General features: G+C 34.5%; 1 non-coding gene and 3 pseudogenes across 1 annotated transcript; all 4 read right to left on the bottom strand.

The window, feature by feature from the left end:
- Positions 1-964: 964 nt before the first annotated feature.
- Positions 965-1,860, bottom strand: LOC145000560 (ethylene-responsive transcription factor 1A pseudogene; annotated as a pseudogene).
- Positions 1,861-14,772: 12,912 nt separating this feature from the next.
- LOC145003695 (small nucleolar RNA R71) lies at positions 14,773-14,878 on the bottom strand. The gene has a single exon (XR_013662142.1). It is a non-coding gene; the product is annotated as a small nucleolar RNA R71 (small nucleolar RNA).
- Positions 14,879-17,890: 3,012 nt separating this feature from the next.
- Positions 17,891-18,787, bottom strand: LOC145000047 (ethylene-responsive transcription factor 1A pseudogene; annotated as a pseudogene).
- A 3,815-nt stretch (positions 18,788-22,602) lies between these two features.
- Positions 22,603-23,485, bottom strand: LOC145000046 (ethylene-responsive transcription factor 1A pseudogene; annotated as a pseudogene).
- Between the last annotated feature and the right edge of the window lie 2,190 nt (positions 23,486-25,675).

The following is a 25,675-nucleotide window of genomic DNA, read 5'->3' as shown; positions in this document are numbered from 1 at the left end:
CGAAGTTTCTAAACCGTTCAAAAAACCCTAATTATATTTTGTATGTTCAAAAGGTTAAGTTCGTTAAGTTTTTTTGAACATACAAAATATGATTCAGGTGTTTTGATCAGTTTGGAAACTTCGTTGGTCTTAAAGTCATTTTTCTGATATGATAATAAGTCAAGTCATCTGTTTGTCTTCTTTGATTTCCATAGAATTGAACAAAAGTGTAACTTAGTTGGATTTTATAAATAAAATGTTAAATTAAATGGTTTTTTTTAACAAACAAAATATGATTGAAAGTTTTTAAAACGGTTTGAAAACTCTTTAAACTCATAGGTTATTTTCCCAAAGCCAAATATTAATTGGAGTTTTATATTTGTCAAAGCAAAAGTCAAGAAGAATAGAAGTCGTGAACATTTACTACTTGCACGTGGCCTACAAGTCGCCGGTTATTTTCCTTTTTTTCAAAATCCTCTATGAATTAATGAAAATTAAATATTCGAATAACTTTTTTTTATAATTATTAAGATTTACCTTGTCTGTCGTCATCTTCTAGAAACCCTACGTTTGTCCCTTGATATTACGCAGTATTTTATAAAAAATTATAAATAAAATAATTGTTTCTAATATCAATAATGCTTAAAAAACACAAGTCATGATCGATATCAACCACGTTTTCATACATTTAAGTTTATTCCACTCTAATTTAAGTTGTGAGTCAAAATTTTCCAAACTCATGCACCACAATTTTCAGAATATTTTTCACTTTTCATACATAAAACTTGCAAGCATCGACTCGTTATATATCTTAAGATTATTTTATGTTTTGAAAAACAAACTTTGTAAATTCAAATGAAAAAATAACAATCATGTTTAATGTTCTTAAATATGTTGAACAGTGTTTCTTTAATTAATGAATTATTTCCTGTTGAATGTGTAAATCCGTTCAGTGAATTTTCGTTAATAATTGGAGTTCCTATAATTAATGAAAGAATAAATTTGTCATTTACGCACAAAACACAGCCATTTACACGCGATAAAAAAAAGGAAGCTAAACAAAAATTGAACAACAGTCCTAGTCAGCAAAGAGCAACCGCTAACTATCTGCCACGTAGATCTGTTGCCACCTTCTTTGTCCTCTTTGGCAATCCATCTTCCGATGAGCTTGCCGGCGATGTTGACTTCCGTTTTGAGGTTATCCTTACTGGCTCCGGCTCGCCGGAATTAATTCGGAGTGGGAAATTTAGTAAAGCACGAGAACCACGCATCCTATATGCTGCCCTGTCATAAGCAAACGCCGCGTCCTCCGCCGTCTCAAATGTCCCCAGCCACACCCGAGCACCGTTCTTCGCCGGATCCCGAATCTCCGCCGCGAACTTACCCCACGGCCGTCGCCGCACACCTCTGTAATGTTTCCCTGTCTGCTGGTTCACACCATCCACTCCCGAAGTCTCCGGCGGAGATTCCGCTTGATAACTGGACATCACCGGCGATCCCACAAAATTCTCAGGCTCAGACTTAACAGTGGCTGTAATCGGTTCCATCGTCATTGCCGGAGACGGGAAGCATTCAAAATCCAACGCTTCGTGAAGAAACCGAGCTATTAACATGTCGTCAGAATCATTCTGTTTCAAGGGTAATTCACCCCAGGTGTCGGAAAAGCAAGGAAGCAAGTTGTTAGTCCGGCAATACATCGGTGGAGCTCTACTGTCGGAATTCATGGCGGAATCATCTAACAGATGACGGCGAATAGATTCAAGAAGAGCAAAATCGGAATCAAACCCATTACTTCCCATCAATCTTTAAACAAAATGGAATCAAATAGTTTAAGTTCGGGTGTAATCTGAGCAAAATCTGATACTGTATTTCTGTTGATAATTGAGAAGACGTTTATATAGGTGGGAGAATTGGGAAAGGTTCATGCACCTTATACGGATAATTCTATAGAAAAGTAATTATAAATTAATTAAGGAAAACGGTGGTTTCTTAGAAGCAGATTAATGCATAGTGGGATTTTAAGCACATGATTTTATGTTGCAAGTTGTAACATTGGAGAGGACGGCTAGTGTCATCACTTTTAACGTTGTTTTTGAACAAGGGTCATGATTGGAATTTAATTGTACTTTTCGTTGATTTGGTTGATTTATGATATGGAAGTTTATGTTTTGAGAAAACTAATTTCATAAACGGTTTCTTTGTGTTTCGTCTTGATATGAAATAATTGGAGATATGCTAAAATATTAGTGAGGTAATGGATCATCATTGTTTGATATTATTCTATTAGATTGGATTTTATTTTTTTATATTTCATATAAATTATTATATTAAATATGAATATAAATTTTAGAGTAGGATGCAAAAATTGTCATTGTATTTTACAAAGTATAACGATTTCAGTTCAAAGTATTTTTTTTATCACAATTTCGTCCGTAAGGATGAAAAAAGTGGTAGCATGTGTAGCATGTTGTCACATTAAATTTTTTGAAGCAAGATGGAGAGAATGATAGTATCCAAGTTGTAAAAGTTAGAAAGTGGGAGAATCTAATGATATATTATTTTAATAAGTTTTATTTTGGAAAAAAACAGACCATTACAACCTTTTCTCTTCTCTTTCCTCTTGTTACACGGTTTTGGTGAGGCTTTTAGCATGTTTAATGGGGATGGTCTTGGCATCCTTGGCGAGCTGGTGGGAAGAGACACTCATTCTAACCTAAGTCTGTCAACGGTTTTAGTTGGTTTCTGTATTAATCTTATATAAAATGACATCTCTCTCTCTCTCTCTCTCTCTCTCTCTCTCTCTCTCTTTCTCTCTCTCTCACACACACACATTTCAAAACAAAATTGCACACTTCATTTTAACCAAACCTACTTCGAAAATCTACATACATGAGACATACTTTGATGAATAACTTATACAATAAAAATACTAAAACCATATTGCAGAACAAGAAATCAATAGAAGAATGAAATGAGGTTAATAATGGGCATGTTTGGTACGGAACGTTTGGGAGCGTTTAAGAGCTTCTAGTTTTTTATGTTTGACAAAACGCACTATTTCAAACAGAAAGTCTCGTTTGGTACAACGAGCTTCTGGTGTTTAATTTAAACAAAACGCTCCGAATCCAATTGTTACTTCACGTAGGGTGTGTTCGGCAAAATTAGTGTGTAGCTTATAGCGGGTAGTGGGTAAACGCTACATGAAATAGTATTTGAATTTGAATTGTTTTGTTTAAACTAAACGCTAGAGGGTTGTAGTGCCGAAACGAGACTTTCTGTTTAAAACGGAGCGTTTTGTTAAACGCTAGAAGCTAGAAGATCTCAAACGCTTCGTGTCGAAGACGCCCATAGCGTTTAACAAAACGCTACTAGCTAGAAGCTATCCGCTACCCACTACAAGCTACCTGTTATCAGCTATTCTTGTCGAACACACCCAATATATGAGGCCACCGCTAAGAATTAAAAAAAAGAAGGCTATGAATTTAAAAAAATAAAAAATGTAACCCATAATCAAATACAAAACGTAATTCATAATCCTTACATGGCTATGAGGGTGTTACTCAAGATCTGTGACAATTTTAGTTATCTTTTTGCAAAAAAAATAAAATAAATAAATTGTTTTATTTTAAACATCGGATATCGGATATGTCACTGCAATTAACTTTATTTTGGAAGGAAATCCTTTTTTTATTCAAAGAAAGAAATTATTCAAAAATCATAGGATGATGATAATTAGAACAAACTAAAGTTTGGACTGTCTGCGTGATGCTTTGGAATCCCGCTATGTTGGCAAATGCAGGCCGACATGGATAAGGTTTTAGGAAAAAATTTGAGACAACTTTCAACATAGTTACTTTCAACCATATTCCACAATTACAAACTACAATGTTATTTTCTACCACAATAATGCTAATTTACACTGTTTTATGGTGGCAATCTTTAGCCAAATCAAACAACAGAACAACTATAATTACAGTCAAATGTTTTTTAATCTTTTATCATCTTCAAAAAAAATAAGAACATAAGCAGGGTGCTAAAAATTAGGGATGAGCATAGGCGGGTACCCGCCTCATTTGGCGAGAACCGGAACCGGTGGTTCCTAGAAAGTTACAACCAGAATCGGAACTGCTCTAGGCGGTTCTTAAATTTTTGGAACCAGTCTCGGAACCGGCGTTTCCGGTTCCAGTTCCGGGAGCAGGTAACCTGGTTACATTAATTTTATTAACTTTTGTCGATAAAACCGCAACTTAGTTCGATCCAAATCGAATCAATTCGTAACAAAGAGGGACAAAATCGGACCAATATATTCTAAACCGGTTTAAGTAACACACATATTTATATTAAATACTATTATATATATATATATATATATATATATATATATATATATATATATATATATATATATATATATATATATATATATAACCGATTTCGACGGGTATCCAGCGGGTAGCGGTTCGGAAAAAATGAGAATTGGAACCGGAACCGGAACCACTTAAGGCGGTTCCATAACTTTAGAAACCAAAACCGGCACCGCTTAAGGCAGTCCAGTTCTAGAACCGACAGTTCCGAGGCGGTTCCAGTTCCAAAAACGGGTACCCGGTTCCGATACTCATCCCTACTAAAAATATTAGAGATCCCAATCTAACCTTTTGCAAATTGTACCACAAAAGTATAAAAATAAAGTTTCTATCTTAACAATTATGTATAAGAACAACTATAAAACGCTACTAGCTAGAAGCTATCCGCTACCGACTACAAGCTACCTGTTATCAGCTATTCTTGTCGAACACATCCAATATATGAGGCCACTGCTAAGAATTAAAAAAAAGAAGGCTATGAATTTAAAAAAAATAAATAAGGTAACCCATAATCAAATACAAAACGTAATTCGTAATCCTTACATGGCTATGAGGGTGTTACTCAAGATCTGTAACAATTTTAGTTATCTTTTTGAAAAAAAAAACAAAAAAAAAACAATTGTTTTATTTTAAACATCGGATATGTCATTGCAATTAACTTTATTTTGGAAGGAAATCCTTTTTTTTATTCAAAGAAAGAAATTATTCAAAAATAATAGGATGATGATAATTAGAACAAACTAGAGTTTGGACCATCTACGCGATGCTGCGGAAGCCCGGTATGTTGGCAATTGCAGGCCGACATGGATAAGGTTTTAGGAAAAAATTTGAGACAACTTTCAACATAGTTACTTTCAACCATATTCCAAAATTACAAACTACAATGTTATTTTCTACCACAATAATGTTAATTTACACTGTTTTATGGTGGCAATCTTTAGTCAAATCAAACAACAAAACAACTATAATTATAGTCAAATGTTTTTTAATCTTTTATCATCTTCAAAAAAAATAAAAACATAAGCAGGGTGCTAAGATTATTAGAGGTCCCAATGTAACCTTTTGCAAATTGTACCACAAAAATATAAAAATAAAGTTTCTATCTTAACAATTATGTATAAAATAGGTGCACAAAAATAAATTTTAAAATATATCATATTTGGTAGAATACTAAAAGTCAATTAATAAAAATTAATATATTTAATAAAAATAAGTATTAATGAAAATAAATATTAAAAAATTGGACGAAAAATGTAACTTTAAAATATAAGAGACCGAAATTGCAACTTACAAAATACCAATTATATAACGTTATAATAATTAGGGATGAAAATTATTATTTCAAAATTAGTTGATGGGAAAATATGTAAATATAAAAGTTTGCTATAAAAAGAATCAAAACTATATAGAGTTCTACAACCTTGCTTATAAGTATTATTTTCTCAAATTAAACGGCTGAATTCATTTGAAATGAATAGTAACTTCTCCTCACAAACCCATTTTGGTATTTAATATATATATATATATATATATATATATATATATATATATATATATATATATATATATATATATATATATAATAAGTGACATACTTGGCTTCTCTTGCAATTGAAATGTGTTTCTTTAGTCTAACATATTCTCTACATGAATAACAAACTTCTCATTACATACAAAACTTAATAAATATATTCCACACGTGGCAAATATAATTGTTAAGAGGGACGATTGTTTAAAAAAACCATTAAACTCTATTTAGATGAGTAAATGATAACATTGATGTAACTTGAATGATGAATCATGTCATAAATCTTAAATAAAACCTATTAAATCTACTATAGGGCTACGTGGAATGGGAGCGCTAGGAGAGCTTGCTACCCTTCACCCCTGGCTGAGCACCTTGCTATCAGCTTAAAGAGCGAGAGAGTGGATTGGTGATTTATGATTAGTTTTTGGCTATTATTCTCTTTTTTTCTCCGAATCATATCTACTAAATTAACACACTAGCATCCCCTACCTTTTTTTTTTGTTGGACATGCTAAGTCTATGTGAAATAATAAATAAAAAATAATAAAATAATAAAAAATAAAAACTATATGATAATGTGATAAGAGTGTTACCATTCCCTACAGCCTAAAATATATCAATGATTAAATGAAAAAAAAATATTAGAACAACAATATCATATTATTAAAAAAAAACTGAAACCTTTAGCAAGGAGCTAGAGAAAAATATAAATTAATATCGAATTGGATTTTGTAACCACATCATCCAAATATCCCTAGCCTTAAAACTCCAAAAAGAAAGTTCCACAATTGAATAAAAAAATCTATATTTTTTAGGTTTATCATTACTAAAAAGTAAACCATTAAGAAACGTCCAAAGCACTCATATGACCACCATGAACATTGACTCTACAATCAAACGCTCCATATGAATCGTCAGTCTAGAATCCACCCAATCCACCATGTATCGGATAGAAGAAAATACAAGAAGAGCCAAGTCAAGCCAATGCCCAACCCGACTCCAAACCTGACCAACAACTGATCACTATAAAAACAAATGATTTACACTTTCTTGGGTTATGCAATGCACCGAATACCTTCCAAAGATGTATGGTGGCTATCTTCCACGACATGATCGAGAAATTTATGGAGGTTTTCATGGATGACTTCTCGGTTTTTGGGTCCTTTTTTATGATTGTTTATCTAATTTAGACCTAATGTTGGCAAGATGTGAGAAGACAAATCTAGTCCTAAATTGAGAGAAGTGTCACTTCATGGTAAAAGAAGAAATTCTTTTCTAAAATTAAGTATTACTTTTGAGATGATCCATATCAAACATCCTAAAAGTACAAGCCAAAAATTTCATTTTAAAAATCATTTAACAAACATAATATTATCATCATAAAATCAATTCATCAAACATGTATCTCAAATCTCATAAAATCTGTCAACATATAATTGTTTCATAATAAATATCAGAGTAAGCTCCCAGGCTAAGAGAAATTGTGGTGTGTCGAGCCCTTCCCTTTGCTAGCTGAAGTACCTGAAACCAAAAATGAAATTGTAAGCACGAAGCTTAGTGAGCTCCCCTAAACTACCACATACCATACACATATAACATGCAACTAGAAGATACGAGCCCCGCCCACACTCATGGAGATACAAGCCCCGCCCACACTCCACTAACTAGGAGATACGGGCCCCGTCCACACTCCGCTAACTCTGAGATACAGGCCCCGCCCACTCTCAGGTACTCGAGATACGGGCCCTGCCCACACTCGGCTGCTATAAGATACGGGCCTCGCCCATACTTAGCTACTAGGCAGACATATAAGTATCACACAAACAACAAGTATAACTAGATCTATCATTCAGACTCATATCACAATCAAACTCCGCTACCGGGAAATACGGGCTCAGCCTACACTTAGCTAACTGGAAGATACAGGCCCCGCTCACATTCAAATACTAATCATAACATGCTACGGGCCGACCTTGGTGCCTTAGACCCGTTCCTACTAAAGGGAAGGGTACCTCATGTGACTGGCTGTTGAAACTCTAAGTGAGAAATCCCTGTCTGCTGCTCCGGTGACTCTCTAACTATAATTTCCATAAAGACCCATAGTCAAGAACTGGTAACTGATATTAGCGTAAAATGACTAATTTACCCCTGTCCAAAGTCAATATCCTGATCAGAGTCAACTTCTAGTTGACTCAACTCGCCGAGTTGGCTCGCCAACTCACCGGATCCCTATCCCTTCATTTGTCCCTCGGCCCGAATCAACTCGTCGAGTATAGCAAGAACTCAACGAGTTCTCCTTCAATCATATCATCGGGATAATCTTCAACTCACTCGTTGAGTTCTTCCTTGAACTCGTCGAGTTTATCTTCGTCATATGAATGTGTCTAGTCTTTGACTCTCCGAGTTGTATGAATAACTCGTCGAGTCCATCTTCATGGGTTGGGAGATGGCCTTGGACTCGCCGAGTGTGTTCATACACTCGCCGAGTCCCATGGCTTCCAGGTCGATAGTTATGTCCATTTTGCTGAGTCCTTCCTCTGGACTCATCTAAATCCCTTCTAGACTAACTGGATTCCATCGAATCATAGAAGGTTGGAAACCCAAACCCCCGACTTACCGATTCCCATGAACGACGTGCCGAGTCGACTAATGTCCATGACCAAAACTTGGTTTATGATGCACAACTCTAATCCAACCGGTAGATATGGGCTCCTTAAGTCGTTATAACACGCAAAGTCATGAACTTTACATACATGCATGGGATTTTTATGCTTAAAGGACCAAAAATGGGGTTTATTTCATACATGGGGTTCTCATGGCCATAAAGATGGCACCTTTATTCCATGAGGACCCTCCAAGGTTCCAGATTTGAAGATATATTAACTTAGGACATCCAAGTCCCAAGGATCAAGCTACTTGGACCGAAAACTCCATGAAAATGACCACAAAGAGATCTAAGAAACTACAAGTCAAGTATGAAGCTTGATTACCAGAAAGTAAGGAGAAAATGTTGTTGATCCTGGCTCTATTCCTTCCCCCTTGGGTCTTCTATCTTCCACTTCTTGCTCTAGCTTCAAAACACACCAAGAAACACTCAAAACAACCAAGAAAGCTCAAGCTCACTTATAGAGGATTAGGGTTTTGGGTGTAATGCTCTGGAGGTGATGGAGGCTGGGGTGGAAGCCTCATAAGATGTTTAAATAGGGTGCAAATCCTCCAACTTAGGGTTTCACCCAGACATCTCCTACCCATCGAGTTTGTCTTCCGACTCGTCGAGTAGGTCACTTAATCCCCCCACCCGGAGTCGATCCTACTCGACGAGTTGAGCCCCCAACTCGCCGAGTCCAAGAGTAAAATATGATATTTGACTTGAAATTAAATACGTACCTGAGATCAGGTGTTACACCATACCTCTTTCGAAGTTGTGGCGATGGTATGATAAGAAGATGCGTATTCAGGAAAGAAAGTTGAGAGATTTTGAGATACTGTCATAGCGGGCCCACCGGAGGACATCATGGAGCACAATACACGGATAAAAAGGTTTTGATACGAGTTTTTATTGGCCTATAATTTTTAAAGATGTCGCTCAATACGTGAAGGAGTGTGATTCATGTCAAAGTCCGGGAAATATTTCATCCCGAAATGAGATGCCCCAAAATAGGATTCACGTTTGTGAAATATTTGATGTATGGGGGATTGACTTTATGGGACCATTCCCAATGTATACAGTAAATAAATATTTATTGGTGGCGGTATATTATGTGTCTAAATGGGCGGAAGCACAAGCATTACCTTCTAATGATGCTCGTATGGTGGTGCACTTCCTTAAGAAATTGTTTTCAAGATTTGGTGTTCCTAAGGCTCTAATTAGTGATCGGGGAGCCCATTTTGCAAATGATCAATTGTCTATCGTGTTACAAAAATATGGTGTACACCATAGATTTTCAACATCATACTACCCACAAGCAAGTGGGTAAACCGAAGTTACAAACTCGGCATTAAAGCGAATATTGGAGCGATTGGTTGGAAGCAATATAAAGGAGTGGTCGGACAAGCTTAATGATACGCTTTGGGCATTAAGAACAAATTTTAAAACACCTATTGATACTACACCATATAGGTTAGTTTATGGAAAGAATTTCCACTTACTCGTTGAATTTGAGCATAAGGCATTTTGGGCGTTAAAGTTATGTAATTTTGACCTAACCGTACTTCGTGCTAACCGGTTGATGCAAATGAATGCCCTTAAGGAACTTAGAAATGAAGCATACACTAGATCTTTAATCTATAAAGACAAGACTAAGAAATGACATGATGCAAGGTTAAGGGGTAATAAGGAGTTTGAAGAAGGGAAAAAGGTTCTTTTATATAATTTAAGACTTAAGCTCTTTCCGGGAAAATTGCGCACTTGCTGGTCCGGGCCTTTTACAATCAAACATGTCTACCCATATGGGGTAATTTAGCTATGTAGTAACGATGGGTCGAGTTTCAAGGCCAACGGGCATAGGGTCAAGAGATACGAAGAGGGAATACCAAATGATGAAGGACTAGAAGCAGGATTGCAGTTGGAGAAAGCTGTTGTAACATAGAGCGGGAATGAGTCCAGCTAAAGACTCCTAAAAAAGAAGCGCTTATAGGAGGCAACCCATCATTTGAGTTTGCTTTCTTTTTACCTTTTCCTTTTCGTTTTTCTTTTTGGGGGGGTGTGGTGGATTAAATTTAAGAAAAACAAAAAGTTTCAAATAGAGTCAATGATTCGACGAGTCCAAAAACCGACAAGTCCATTTGAGAATTCACGACTTTTCCTCAAAATCAAAAACCTACTCGACGCGTCGACATTTTAACCAGAAAAAATAATAATTTTTACACTCTGTGAGTTAGGGTTTTAATCCTAAAAGTTAAAGCATTATTCATCCAGCCACCACCGCCTACCACTCAACGAGCAAAGGTTTCTCTCAAGCAAGCATCTCCATTCTCGTGATTTCTTCAATTTCTTGTCAAAAGAATCATGATAAGGGTATGAATGCAAGAATATAGAGCGTGAGGGAATAACGTGAAGAGTTAAGTCTAGATAAGAAAATAAAAGTTTTGAGTCCAACTATGAGTCCAATCATGAAAGGGGTTAAAGAGTGCCTATTTACTGAAGAAAAAAAATAAGGGGGAGTGTCATCTTGATGTTGGCCAAATACACCAGAACCAGACCTGAAGCAGAAGATGATTTTTCCATACAGCGCCTACTCGTCGAGTGCACATCTAGGACTCGACGAGTCCAAGTGAGAAAACACGATTTTTCTATCATTTACGCTACAACTCAGCGAGTCCTCATAAGAACTCGACGAGTCACTCATTATTCTATTATCGAGTTCACGTTTTGATCACATTTGATACGGGCATTAGTCATATTCTTTGAAGATTATTTCCTTGAGTATTTCCAAGAGTTTTTCTTATATATTTGGAGCTGTCAACCACACGAGATTTGACACCCGAGGTTTGGATGAGCTGTTCCCATTCCTAAAGTCAATTGAAGACGAAACTCTACATGAAGAAGATTAACCTCACCACTACTATCACAGGAAAGTTTGTTCCTGTTCCCTCTTTACTTTTATGTTTTTATCATGCATAATATGCAATGGGGACATTACATAAATTAAGTGTGGGGTAGAGGGTTGGTCACATTTAGTCAAATTTAGAATATTAGGTTAATTTAAAAAAAAAAATCATAAAAATTGCTAGGGTTTAATTTAGAAAATTTTGGTAAAAGCAATTAGGGTTCATGCTAGTATTATGTTTGATGATTCTTTGAAGACCCAAATTTTTAGTTGAGCTTATACACGTTATAATGCATTTGTGGCCTCTTTTATTCTAGTGAAATCATGGGACAAAAACACAACCTCGCTTAATTTGAAGGACGTAACATGTTTAGCATCGTGTACTTGAAATGTATCCAGGAAGACTAGTACCTTTAACCAATAAGGGTTGAAGTTAAGCTCCCCTGCGTAAGCATGTAGAGATTGAGTGAAAAAAAAGTGAGATATTAAAGAGAGAGAGAGAGAGAGAGAGAGAGAGAGAGAGAGAGATTTCCAAAAAGTTGGAAGAGTTTTGGAGCCATAAAATAATAAAATTGGATATCAAAATTCTGAAGAATTCAAAAGTTGAAGATACCAAAAACCAAACAAAATGGTTATGAATTCAAGAAATCAAAGATCAAATGTTCAAGAAAGTGAAGAATTCAAAGCGCTCCATTGTGGTATCAAAAGTGTGAGTTTTCTAGATTATGTGTGATTAGGTAGCTTAACCAAAAATACCTTGAGGTTAAGAGAGTTTTTTGCAGATGGATTTGGAGGGATGCATAAATGAGCGTTGTTCCAAAGAAGTGAGCCAGTGTTTATGAGGATTGTGAGTATTTAGAATTGAGGGGGGTCCTTAGGAGAAATTTTAGACACAAATGCATTCGTTGCGGTCTTGGCATAATGGCTGGGTTTGATTAGGATTGTTTTATGTGATATTAGTGTGTTAAAATTTAGTTTTGCTTGGGGGTAAGCAAAATTCAAGTGTGGGGTATTTTGATATGTGTATATTTAGTTACATACTGTGTCTAAAATCTTTATACTTTTTGGCTAATTTGTCCTAACTATTGAACAAAAGGTACTTAATTGTGTTCAAATTGTATTTGCAGCCTTAAAGACATGATCGAGTTAAAAAGGAAGATGGATTAGAAAACAGAAGCTCGGGGAAGCAAACAAAGAAGAAATTAAGGCTAAAAGAATGAAGAACTCGGCGAGTTGGCCATATACTCACCGAGTAGAAACGAATGTTCGCGAAGACTTAAAGACTTGCCGCCCATGAGAATTAAGTGATGGACTCGCCGAGTCAGCCTATGGATTCGACGAGTCGCCCCTGTTTTCAGAAAATTATAAATCAAACATAATAACCTGAAACAAAACTTCTTCTGGATTCCTTTTGCAACTCAGCTGCGATTGAAGGGTTATTGAAGCTCTGGAGTTCGAAGATTTTACCCTAGAGTTCAATTCGAAAAGTGATTAAAGGCAACATATCTCTTCTTCTTCTTAATCTAGTGAACAAAACCATGCTTTTACTTTTAGATTTCGTTTTTGAGTTATTGTTTTCTGTAATTATGAGCTAAAACTCATAACTTCTGTTTAGGGTAGATTGACTTGTTAATATAGTTTAATTTTATGGTGTGGATTATGTGATTTGGTGAAAACTGTTTTGCTAAGCTTGTAATCGATCTTTATGTGTTGAGAATAACTATTTTTCTGTTAATTACCAAGTCTATTAAGTTGCATGAACATCCTCTTAATTACTTGCTTCATATGATTTATGCGAAAACAATATTATGTGCCTAATATTAGTGAATATAAACCTAACATTAATAGAAAACAGGTAAGTTAATGTGTAAGATTGTGTGATGAACAACCATACAAGATGTTCATTAAATTAGTCATTTAATTAGCTAAACTACAAGTCTTACTTAACCCAAATCAAAATACTAGGCAATTCATTAGTTTAACCAATTGGCTATTGTTTAAATTAATTTGTTTTCTAAGGATTAGTAATAGTGAACATGAGCCTAATCACATTTATCGGTAGCCAATGACAAAATAATCGATTCCACTTGCCATAAAATCAACTATAGAAACAAGTCAGTCGAACCTAAACAGATGTCCCTTTTATTATTGAATCTAGTTATCTTCAATTTCCTTAGCTGTTAGTTGTTTTTTTTTCTTGTTTAAAGTATTAGTTAATTGTTAAGTTTCTAGTCTTGAAAAACTAAAGAAAATCCATTCTTTTATTGTTTGTTTTAATTAGGTAATTTTAGTATTTAATTTGGCTGTAACCGTTCCTGTGTTCTTTACCCTACTTACTTGGACTATATTGCTAAACGATAGTTACATTGTCTTTCGTGTGTTTATTTGTGTTTGAAGTGGTAGGATTAAAGTAGATCATTTTACACACATCAAGTTTTTGACGATGTTGCCGGAGATGGTTTTAATTAGTTATCTTAATTGCTAGAGTTATCAATCCTTTGTGTAGGATTTATCATGCACAAAGTTACCATTCTAGTTAATTAGTTATCTAGTTTTAGTTATTTAGTAGTTTATTTAATTTTTGAAATTTTCTCTTGAACTTGTCGAGTCCAGTCAAATTGACTCGACGAGTCCCTCGTAAATTTTTCAATTTCGATTTATTTCATTTTTGTTCTTTTTATGCGTGTTTTTTTTTCTTAAAGGTATTATATGACTCGAGGATCAAATACACCTTTGGTCCCACCATTCGAAGACCCGGAATCCGCTCTTAGGAAGAATAAGGATAAAGTCGTTGAAGACACTAACCCGCCAAAGAAATCACCTTTCAAGAACCTTACACCGGTCTTTGGAAAGAAGAAAAGCAAGAAAATGGGTGTGTCTAGCACTCAAAAGAGTTGAACAAGATCCAATTCCAAAAGAAACCGAATACGAGTCAGAATCCGAAGAAGAAAGCGAATCCAACAACACCATGGCTGACATTCTGGATATTACCATGGGTGAATACAAAAGAAGGATGCGTGATGATACTGGGCCGGGCCTCATGCAACCTGCAATTCCAACAACTGCTAATTTTGAACTAAAAGGCCACATACTAGCCCAACTCAAGGACATCCCATTCTACGGGAAAGATCACGAAGACGCGTACAAGCACATCGATGAGGTCATTGACATAGCCAACTATTTCAACATTCTGAACGTTCCTTGCGAGACTGTTTTGCTTCGTATGCTACCAGTTACACTTAAAGGAGTCGCGAAAGATTGGTTAAAAGTACTCCCTCCAAGATCCATCACCACATGGGCTCAATTGCGCGAAGATTTCATTGATTAATTTTGCCCTCCTTCAAAAATAGCAAATTTGTAGAAAGTCATTGCAAATTTTGAACAACAAATGGGAGAGTTACTTTATGAAGCGTGGGAAAGGTATAAGGGTTTGTTGAGAAGTTGCCCCCACAATGATCTTAACATTCAACAAGAAGTCTTTATTTTCTATGATGGAGTCAATGTGACAACTAGGCAGCTCCTTGATTCCTAAGGACCACTCACACAGAAGAACCTCGGTGTTATAAAGGAGCTAATTGAAGAATTTTCTAAGCACTATAGAGAATACCATAACCCAAGGGGGGACACAACACGTGGAACAATGAATTCTGTTTCAGATAGCATGGCGACAGTGATGGAAAAAATTAGATAGCTTAGACTGAAGAATGACAAAGAGGGATCAATCCATCCACGCCATCCGGATAGGATGTGACAATTGTAGCAGGCCTCGCCTTACTAAGGATTGTGATCTAGATGAGAATGGAAACCAGAAAGTACAAGTATGTTATTCAAGTGACGATAGATATGACGAGGATTGGAGAAAACCGAAAAGGAGTGGCTACCATATGATAAATACAAATGCCTTTTTCTATATTATAAATGAAGTTGAATACCCATTCAAAAATCTCTATACAGAATGAAGAACTTCAGGCGATGATTGTTTTTTGGAAAAAACTTCTTCAGACCTCTTATTGTTGCGCGGCGCAACACATGCACAACACTTTTCATCTCACAGTTGTTTGTTGTTTAGAAGTCTTCGGATTAAAAAACATCTGCACGTGTTCTTCTTGGGGCAACACTTGTTTTGTCTCTTCTTACCTCTTTCAACTTCTTCTTCTTCTTCTTCTTCTTCTTCTTCTTCTTGCTAAAATATTGATTATATATTGCTAAAATCTTATTACACATATTTTTTCGTTTTTTTTTTGTTTATTCTTGTTGAAATTTTTTTTTTTTTTTATATTGAATAATAATAACTTGTTGATAAAATATCATTATTTTATGCTAAAATATCTTTACTTTTTTTTGTTAAAATATCATTATTTTTGTTGAAATATCATAAATTTTTGCTGAAATGTTATACATTATTAAATTTTCAGTATTAAAAAAATTATTTTCGGATTATAAAATCAGTTTATTTTAATTTTTTATTATTTGCAGTAACATGCAAATCTTAAAAAAATAAACACGCTTCTTATTACAGTCTGCATCCGTTTGGTCTACCCCTTCTATTGCAAAGGATTGTAAAGGTGGTCCGCAGACTTTATCGATTTTTTATTCAAAAAAAGAAACAACACCTTAGTCTCTAAATATATTTCTAGCCGTTTGGTCCACCTTTTTCTACTGTAAAAAGTTGTAAAGGTTGTCCACAAATTTTATGAAATTTCGCTTTAAAAAATAAACAAGTCTTTTATTTTTATATTTGTCCAAGCAAAAGTCAAAAAGAATAGAAGTCTTGGCGCCATATCCATTCGTTCGTGAGCATTTACTACGTGCACGTGAGCATATACGAATCATTTTTTTTTTTCTTATAATTATTAAGGTTAACCTTATCTGTCGTCATCTTCTAGAAACCTTACGTTTGTTCCTTGCTATTTAAGCAACATTTAATAAAAAAAACATTAATCGTTTCTAATATCTGTAATGCTTAAAAAATAAAAATCATGATCGATATCAACCACGTTTTCATACATATAAGAGGATACCGGGTGGGCACAAGACTTGGTCGTTGTGGTTGAGGTGGATGTTCAAAATAACGTTACATCTCATTGCACACCGTTCCAGTATCTCGTTGCTTCTAGTCGTGGGGCTTTTCGTTGTCGTTACAACCTATGTATATATATATATATATATATATATATATATATATATATATATATATATATATATATATATATATATATATATATATATATATATATACTACCTCAATTTCACAAAAATTTTCACATCTTTCTCTCATTTCTTTCTATATTTTATAAACTTTCTCTCAACAAAAAAAAGGATCAAAACTCAAATACTCCAAAACAACCATCCGTTGAAATGCAAACGGACGAGAGAGGAAAAACTATAGTAGTTGATATGGAAAATAAGGAAACTCTACATTTGTGGACACCGGATAAAGAAAATGCTTTGGTGCAAGCATGGTGTGGTACTTCAAAAGACGAATGTCGCGGAAATAGGATGAAGAAAGGTGCTTATTGGGAGGCGGTGTGCAAAAAATTTCACACTATATTGAAAAAAAATCATATCGCAATACGAACATGTTTAGTAGCAAATGAATTCAAATTAGCAACCGGTGCACAAAATTCAATGTTATTTACAACCACCTTAAAACACAACAACAAAGTGGAACCAAAGACGTGGATTTGTTCAAAGCTAAAAAAGAACAATATCGGGTCGAGATGAGACTAAAACTACTACGTCGTAGTAAAATGTTTATGTATTAGGTTTAACTAATATTGTCTTTTAATGTTGTTTTATTATAATTTTAAATTTAGTTTTTCAAAATTTTTTTTTTTTTTTAATATTATGTTTTATAAAAATATATTTGATTTAGATATTATTTTTCATTTTAGTGATTAAAAAAAACATAATAATGAAAAAAAAAGAAAAGAAATGAAATTTGAAAAAAATAAAATAAAAATAAAACATATTTATTCTCAAAAAGTTGGTGTTGTATTTTGTTGTCCATTTCCTCACTTGGTGTTATAACACTATTTGCTTAGGTGGCATCTAAGGTGATAAAATTTGACGTTGTATCTTGTTGCCCACACAAAATACTCTAAGTTTATTCCTCTAATTTAAGTTGTGAGTCAAAATTTTCCAAACTCATACACCACAATTTTCAGAATATTTTTCACTTGTCATACACAAAATTTGCAAATATCGACTCGTTATATATCTTAAGATTATTTTATGTTTTGGAAAACAAACTTTGTAAATTCCAATGAAAAAATAACAATCATCTTTAATGTTCTTAAATATGTTGAGGATATGGAAATAGATCTGTTGTATAAATACAACAGTGCTCAACAGTGTTTCTTTATATACAAAAATTTGTATATATTATTTTATAAAAAAAAAAAAAACTGTTATAATATGTGAATAAAAACGGTTGTGTATAAATCATTTTCTGTTAAAAAAATCAAAAAATAAAACAAATAAATTTGTCATTTACGCACAAAACAAGCCATTTACACGACAAAAAGGAAGCTAAAAAAATTGAACAACAGTCCTAGTCAGCAAAGAGCAACCGCTAACTATCCGCCACGTAGATCTGTTGCCACCTTCTTTGTCCTCTTTGGCGATCCATCTTCCGATGAGCTTGCCGGCGATGCTGCCTTCCGTTTTGAGGTTATCCGAACCGGTTCCGGCTCACCGGAATTAATTCGGTGTGGGAAATTTAGCAAAGCACGAGAACCACGCATCTTATATGCCGCCCTGTCATAAGCAAACGCCGCATCCTCCGCCGTCTCAAATGTCCCCAGCCACACTCGAGCACCGTTCTTCGCCGGATCCCGAATCTCCGCCGCGAACTTACCCCACGGCCGTCGCCGCACACCTCTGTAATGTTTCCCTCTCTGCTGGTTCACACCATCCACTCCCGCAGTCTCCGTCGGCGATTCCGCTTGATAACTGCACATCACCGGCGATCCCACAAAATTCTCAGGCTCAGACTTAACAAAGGCTGTAATCGGTACCATTGTCATTGCCGAGGATGGGAGGCATTCAAAATCCAACGCTTCGTGAAGAAACCGAGCTATTAACATGTCGTCAGAATCATTCTGTTTCAAGGGTAATTCACCCCAGGTGTCGGAAAAGCAAGGAAGCAAGGTGTTAGTCCGGCAATACATCGGTGGAGCTCCACTGTCGGAATTCATGGCGGAATCATCTAACAGATGACGGCGAATAGATTCAAGAAGAGCAAAATCGGAATCAAACCCATTACTTCCCATCAATCTTTAAACAAAATGGAATCAAATAGTTTAAGTTCGGGTGTAATCTGAGCAAAATCTGATACTGTTTTTCTGTTGATCATTGAGAAGACGTTTATATAGGTGGGAGAATTGGGAAAGGTTCAATGGTTCATGCACCTTATACGGATAATTCTTTAGAAAAGTAATTAATAATTAATTAGGAAAAAGGTGGTTTCTTAGAAGCTGATTCATGCATAGTGGGATTTTAAGCACATGATTTTATGTTGCAAGTTGTAACATTGGAGAGGACGTCTAGTGTCTATCACTTTTAACGTTGTTGTTGAATAAGGGTCATGATTCGAATTGAATTGTACTTTTTCGTTGATTTGGTCGATTTATGCTATGGAAGTTTATGTTTTAAGAAAACTATTTCCATAAACGGTTTCTATGTGTTTCATCTTGAATTCTTGATATGTAATATTTGGAGATATGCTAAAATATTAGTGAGGTAATGGATTATCATTGTTTGATATTCTTCTATTAGATTAGATTTTTTAAATAATATTTCTTATAAATGATTATATTAAATATGAATATAAAATTTAGAGTAGTATGCAAAAATTGTATACAAAGTATAACGATTTCAGTTCCAATTATTTTTTTTATCACAATTTCGTCCATTAAGCTGGAGAGAACGGTAATATCCTTAGCATGATTCGACATCATATTTTTTGAATTCACATAGGATGGAGAGAGTGATAACATCGAAGTTGTAAAAGTTAAAAAATAGTAACATCCAATGGTGTATTATTCCAATAATTTTTATTTTGGAAAAAAAATAAATAGTAAAAAGAAAATAAAGAAATAAAGGCAAATCACAACAATTTGTCTTCTCTTTCTTCTCGCTTAGCGTATTAAGGATAGCACACCTCCCTTTGCCAGGCTTTTAGCATGTTTAATGCGGGGTGGTCTTGGCGTCCTTGGCGTGCTGGTGGCGAGGGTTACTTCCACCAACTTAAGAGTATAAGCAGTTTTGGTTGGTTTCGGTCTTCATCTAATATAAAATGACATATCTCTCTCTCTCTCTCTCTCTCTCTCTCTCTCTCTCTCTCAATAATGATTATTGCAAGTTGAATGAAGTGTCATAGAACATCATCAACTCATCTCGATTAGGCAGGTAACGTTAATGATTTTCCTTTTCTGATATTAACCCTTTAGTTGTACATGATCTTGTTTCTTTTTATAGTTAAGATGTTTTCTTACTAATTTTATGGTCTGCAGTAAAAAAAAAAAAGCTATGGTTTATGCTTAAAAAGTTAAAGTAGATTCCATATGGGCATTTTAATCAACAAGAAGTTATAATGTATAATATAATTTTATTAGCTTCTTGCTAGTGGGTTTTTAATAACATCACCCTATATATATATATATATATATAGATCCGGTAAGAAATTTTTTTTGGTAAGAAGGTAAGAAGTTTTTTTTCTACATGACGAACAAAAAAATTGAATCACTAGATGATTCATTTGTAAGATGATTCACAAGAAAAAATTCTCAAAAAAACATCTATATGATTCATTTTTAAGTACATTAAGAAAAAATCCACTTTTATGACAATTTTAGTGAATAACAACAAAATCATTATATAAATGAATCATCGAGATGTTTTTTTGAGAATTTTTTCTTGTGAATTATCTTACAAATGAATCATCTAATGATTCATTTTGTTTGTTCGCGAAAAAAATATGTAGAAAAAAATTTTCTTACCTTCCTACCAATAATTTGCTTCTTATTTGATCTTGACTCTCTCTCTCTCTCTCTCTCTCTCTCTCTCTATATATATATATATATATATATATATATATATATATATATATATATATATATATATATATATAATGCACACCAAAGACCTTAAGACCAAATTTAAATATTAGTTCATTATAGTAGGATTTTTCGATCCAAATCCAATCTTACGATCATAATCTTACAAAACATAAAACGATTTTGGATAAGATCCGATCTTAACAACCTTAACTAAAACTAAAACGATACCGTAGAACCAAAAATCAATAGAAGAATGAACCAGGTTAACAATGTATGGGCCACTGCTAAGAATTGAAAAAAGAAGGCTATGAATTATTTTTAAAAAAAATAATCGGTAATCAAATACAAAAGGTAATTCGTGATCCTTTCATGGGGACGAGCATGTTAATCAGGATCTATGACAGTTTTTATTAATTATTTGCAAAAAAGAAAAAGAAAATATGTGCAACTTGAATGATGAATTATATCATAAGTCTTAAATAGAACCTATAAAATCTACTATAAAATGTATCAGTGGTTAAATGAAAAGAAAAAAAAAACATGACTTCAGTGGTTTGTTTAGCACAGTTAGAAGAACTTTAGTGATTAAATCAGACATATTTAGATTTTGATAATCGATTTACTCAAAACTGTAGAATCAAATTTAATATAAATTTTAAGTTTTAATATGAGGTTAAAGATGTTCCAAGATACATATGAAATCAAATACATATATTTTTTTAATTTAAAATTTTAGAAAAGAAAAAAGAAGTTTTGGGTCTTGCGAGACCGTACTTTTGTCGCAACATCCATTCGTGTGCATTTACTATTTGTTAGAGGGCGTACAAGTCGTTTGTTCTTTTCCCATTTTTAAAAGTTCTCCCTTGAATAAATCAAAAAAGCCGTTCTAAAAAGATAACAATAGATCAAGAATAAATTTTAAAATATAATTTTTCCAATCCATTAAGATGTCCAGATCGTCGTCATCTTCTAGAAGCCAATTTTTTTTCCTTCGATATTCACGTACCATTGTGATAGAAAATATTAATATTTTCATTATATACTTGCGAAGATAAAATCATATTAATTTTAAACCCGTATGCACATGCACTATGTTTTTATATTATGTTAATTGTATGCAATTGACCTATCTAAAATGTGTTTTCCTACGAGACATTATCGAATATTTGATAAAACATGAGTAGCTCGCAAACCTGAATCGCCTTTAACCTAAGCACCACTTCCTAGCTCCTAAAGAGTGTGGCTTCGGACCAAACATTCCCAATATTACAATAAATACATTGGCCTATACGCTACAGATAAGGCTATGGAGACTGGACTGGCCAGAAGCTCGGTAGTTGTTGAGTCAGCTTGGCGAACATTGCTCCTTAAGCTTGGCATGTCGAGCTCGACAATTGAACTCAGTAACAACTAGTAGAGGAGAGAGAGAGTCTCTCCTTCTCCTCTTCTCCCTCATTCAACACACAACCCCATCTCTTCTTCCCAACTTGACAAATCTCTCCATTTTCTTGTTGGACCTGAGGTGGCGTCTGACATGTCTGACGCTATTCTCCTCAGCTTACCCTAACGAGAGGAAACATGCATAAGACAACACATGCTCATTGTATCAATTCACACAACGTAGCTTGGGAATACAACTAAACAATAGAGTCAAGTTCTCTATCTCTCTCAAAATACTTCACATTTGTTCTTCTCTCTGTTTGAATGTAATCTAACTTAACTGTCAGAATGAGCTCGTGAATATCCACTTAAAGTTTGTCTAACAGTTCATGAATTTTTTTGGAAACCATAATCAACGACGATTGTTTTCGAACTGATTGCGGTCTTCTAACATCAACCAGTCCGAATTCATTATACAGTTTTTGAACTACAGTCGAACTATATAAATTTTAGTTCGATCAAATTTAAATCACCGAAGTTCTATGCTATTTTATGAAATAAGTAACATCGAGTTTAAATGTTTAATAAAAATGTTTAATGATTCTTACAAAAATTGTTTAATGATTCTTATAAAAATTGTTGCCTTTGGAAAAAATATGGATTGAATGTGAGAATGGATAAAGTTTTAGGAGGACCGTTTAGTGAACTGTCGAAAATAACCTATATTCTTTAGTAAAAAAATAAAATAAAAAATTGCCATTTCTAATTTTTTACAACAACAAAAAAAATGATAAAATAAAAATTGAACAAAAATTGAATAACAGTCAGAATCAGCGACCAGCAGCCGCTAACGGTTCGCCACGTGTGTATCTGTTTCCACGCTGGACTCTACTTCCACTTTCTTTGTCCTCTTTAGTGATCGATCTTCCGATGAGCTAGCCGGCGACGTCGACCTCCGTTTTGATGTAATCCGAACAGGCTCCGGATCACCGGAATTAATTCGGAGTGGGAAATTTAGTAAAGCACGAGAACCACGCATCTTATACGCCGCCCTGTCATAAGCAAACGCCGCGTCCTCCGCCGTCTCAAACGTTCCCAGCCACACCCGAGCACCGTTCTTTGTCGGATCCCGAATCTCCGCCGCGAACTTACCCCACGGCCGTCGCCGCACACCTCTGTAGTGTTTCCCCCTCTGCTGCGTCACGCCATCCACATCCGCCGTCTGAGACGGAGATTCCGATTGATAACTTAAAGTGTCCGGCGATCGCATAAAAATCTCCGGCTCAGATTTAACATTAGCAGTACTTGGTACCGATGTCATCACCGGCGACGGGAGGCACTCGAAATCCAATGCTTCGTGAAGAAACCGAGCTATTAACATGTCGTCAGAATCATTCTGTTTCAAGGGTAATTCACCCCAAGTGTCCGACAAGCAAGGAAACAATGTCTTTGTCCGGCAATACATTGGTGGAGCTCTCTTGCCGGAATTCATGGCGGAATCATCTAACAGATGGCGACGAATAGACTCAAGAAGAGCAAAATCGGAATCAAACCCATTATTTCCCATCATTCTTGAAACAAAAATCGAATTGAGCAATACCTGAGACAGTTTTCAGTTGAAGAATCAGAAAAGGTTTATATAGGTAGGAGATTTGGGAAAGGTTCATGCACCTGAGATGAATAAAATAATAAAAAAATAATAGATTAATTAGTTGTTTCCAACTTTGACATGAGGAAAACGGTGGTTTCTTGGAAGGTGATTTATATATTAAATTAAATTTAAATTAGTGGGATTTTACGCACATGATTTTTATCTTTTATGACTTTTATGACTTTTATGTTGCAAGTGGGAATGTTGGTGAGGACGGATGACGTCATCACTTTTGCCTTTCGTGTTGGATAATGGATATGGTTTGTTATTGGAATTGACTATTGAGCCCATGTGGATTGAAGTGAAGTACTAACTTATCAAGCCCATATAAATAAACCCGATATTGTATTTGATTTAATCCATTATTACCATATGGCCCAAACCCGAAACTAATATTGGAGAACTCTAAGATTTATGAAGTTTTTTTGAGCATATTGTTATTGTTCATGATGAGGTTGAAATAGATTCCTAAATTCAATAGACGACCTTCATACAAAATCTATTGTTAGTTTGGTGATTGGTGAGTCTATAAATACAATATTGTTAATTTATAATGGAAAACCAAATACAAAATTTCAATAATCAATATTATCGTTTGTTTCATGATCTCTAAACTACATATCTCTTTTTGAACGGCCGAGTTTTGTAAGGACTAACAAGAAGTTAGGAAAAAAAAATGAAATAATTACAAATAGATAGCCATAACTGAGTTTTGTAACAAAACTCATTGACTTTATGTTTGTGATTTGTATATGCAGGCAAATGAAAAGAAGACGAAACATTATCATTCGATAGAATCTCAATTATATTTTTGCGACCCAAACACTGAAGTATTACGAAAAGCGCATATGACCCACAAAGACATCATAATGACGATATCCATAGTTCTACGTTTCATACTACACAAACCCAACGAATCAGCTCAACCAAACAATTCTCTAACACACATGAATATGGGACTTCTCCCCAAATAGTAATCTACATCCAAAACTAAGAGTCGACTTAACGTGAAATAAACAAAGAGAAAATTCATGAAATGATCACAGGAAAGGAGTTGTTTGAAGATTTTAATTATGAAAAATCATGTTTTGTAAAATGAGTAAACGATAATGACTTCCGCAGAGAGGTTTTTGCAGAAGTCTTAAACCTCTGAGGAATGGTATTATCTCTAGGGAATTGAGGTGACAGGGTAATATTGTTAAATCACAAAAAAAAAATAAAATCCGGTTCATACTTGCTTGGCTGCGGAAGTGCAAATGACTTAGGCCATTTGGGGGGACCTTGCTACAGAACGAAGGCCGAAACACGAACAATCGAAGAAAGATTGTTGAGTTTTTTTGTTTTTTTTTTTTTCAAAAAATTGTTTTTTAATGATTGTGAGTATCATTATCTTTCTTTAATCAATTATATGTTGTTTAGGGTGTATCCTAGTTTAATTGATAAGAAACAGTTAGGAAATCTTAATTTTTTTCATGGTTAGCCGAAGAATAGTTCCTCAGAGGTGTGTGGATGAAGGACAGATCCACAGATGACCTTTCTACGGTCCACAAAAGGCTCTGCGGAATTGTATTTTTTAAAATTGTTTTTTCCTTGTCACCTTATTTCCTCATTGTTGTTCACATTCCTCAGAACTATAAGACTTCCGCAGAGAGGGTCTCTGCGGAAGTCATGGTTATTTTACAAATCTTAGTTTTTCATGGTCAAATTCTTCATACACACTCTATAATTTGGTCATTTCATGAATTTTCTCATAAACAAATGGTCCACACTATATGGATGATCCGAGCAAATAGGAAATAAAACTCAATGGCAATTGTGGGGGTGTACGGGTGGTACGGTTACACATGACCTCCAATCGTAAGGGACATCCGAATTTTGGGGCGAATCTATAATTATGGTATATGTTTTTTCGTAAAAAAAATGTATATATTATTATTAAGAAAAAAAGTACTCATAACAAGTAATCATACACAACATAACATTTAAAGTAATTTTAATAAAAAAAACTAACAAAAAAATCAAAATTTTGTTACAAATTCTAGATTTTGTTTAGGAAAATTGACAATTTTAGGAGTTTTAAGTTATCTACATCCACAAAAAAACACAAATTTTATTCATAATAATAATATATAGAAACGTTTTTTAACTCTACAAAAACCACTG

This window comes from Lactuca saligna, chromosome 6 (genome assembly GCF_052625555.1).
Source record: "Lactuca saligna cultivar CGN05327 chromosome 6, ASM5262555v1, whole genome shotgun sequence".
Lineage (NCBI taxonomy): Eukaryota > Viridiplantae > Streptophyta > Magnoliopsida > Asterales > Asteraceae > Lactuca > Lactuca saligna.
The sequence above is the reverse complement of the archived record's forward strand: the minus strand, read 5'-3'. Positions and strand labels throughout refer to the sequence as shown.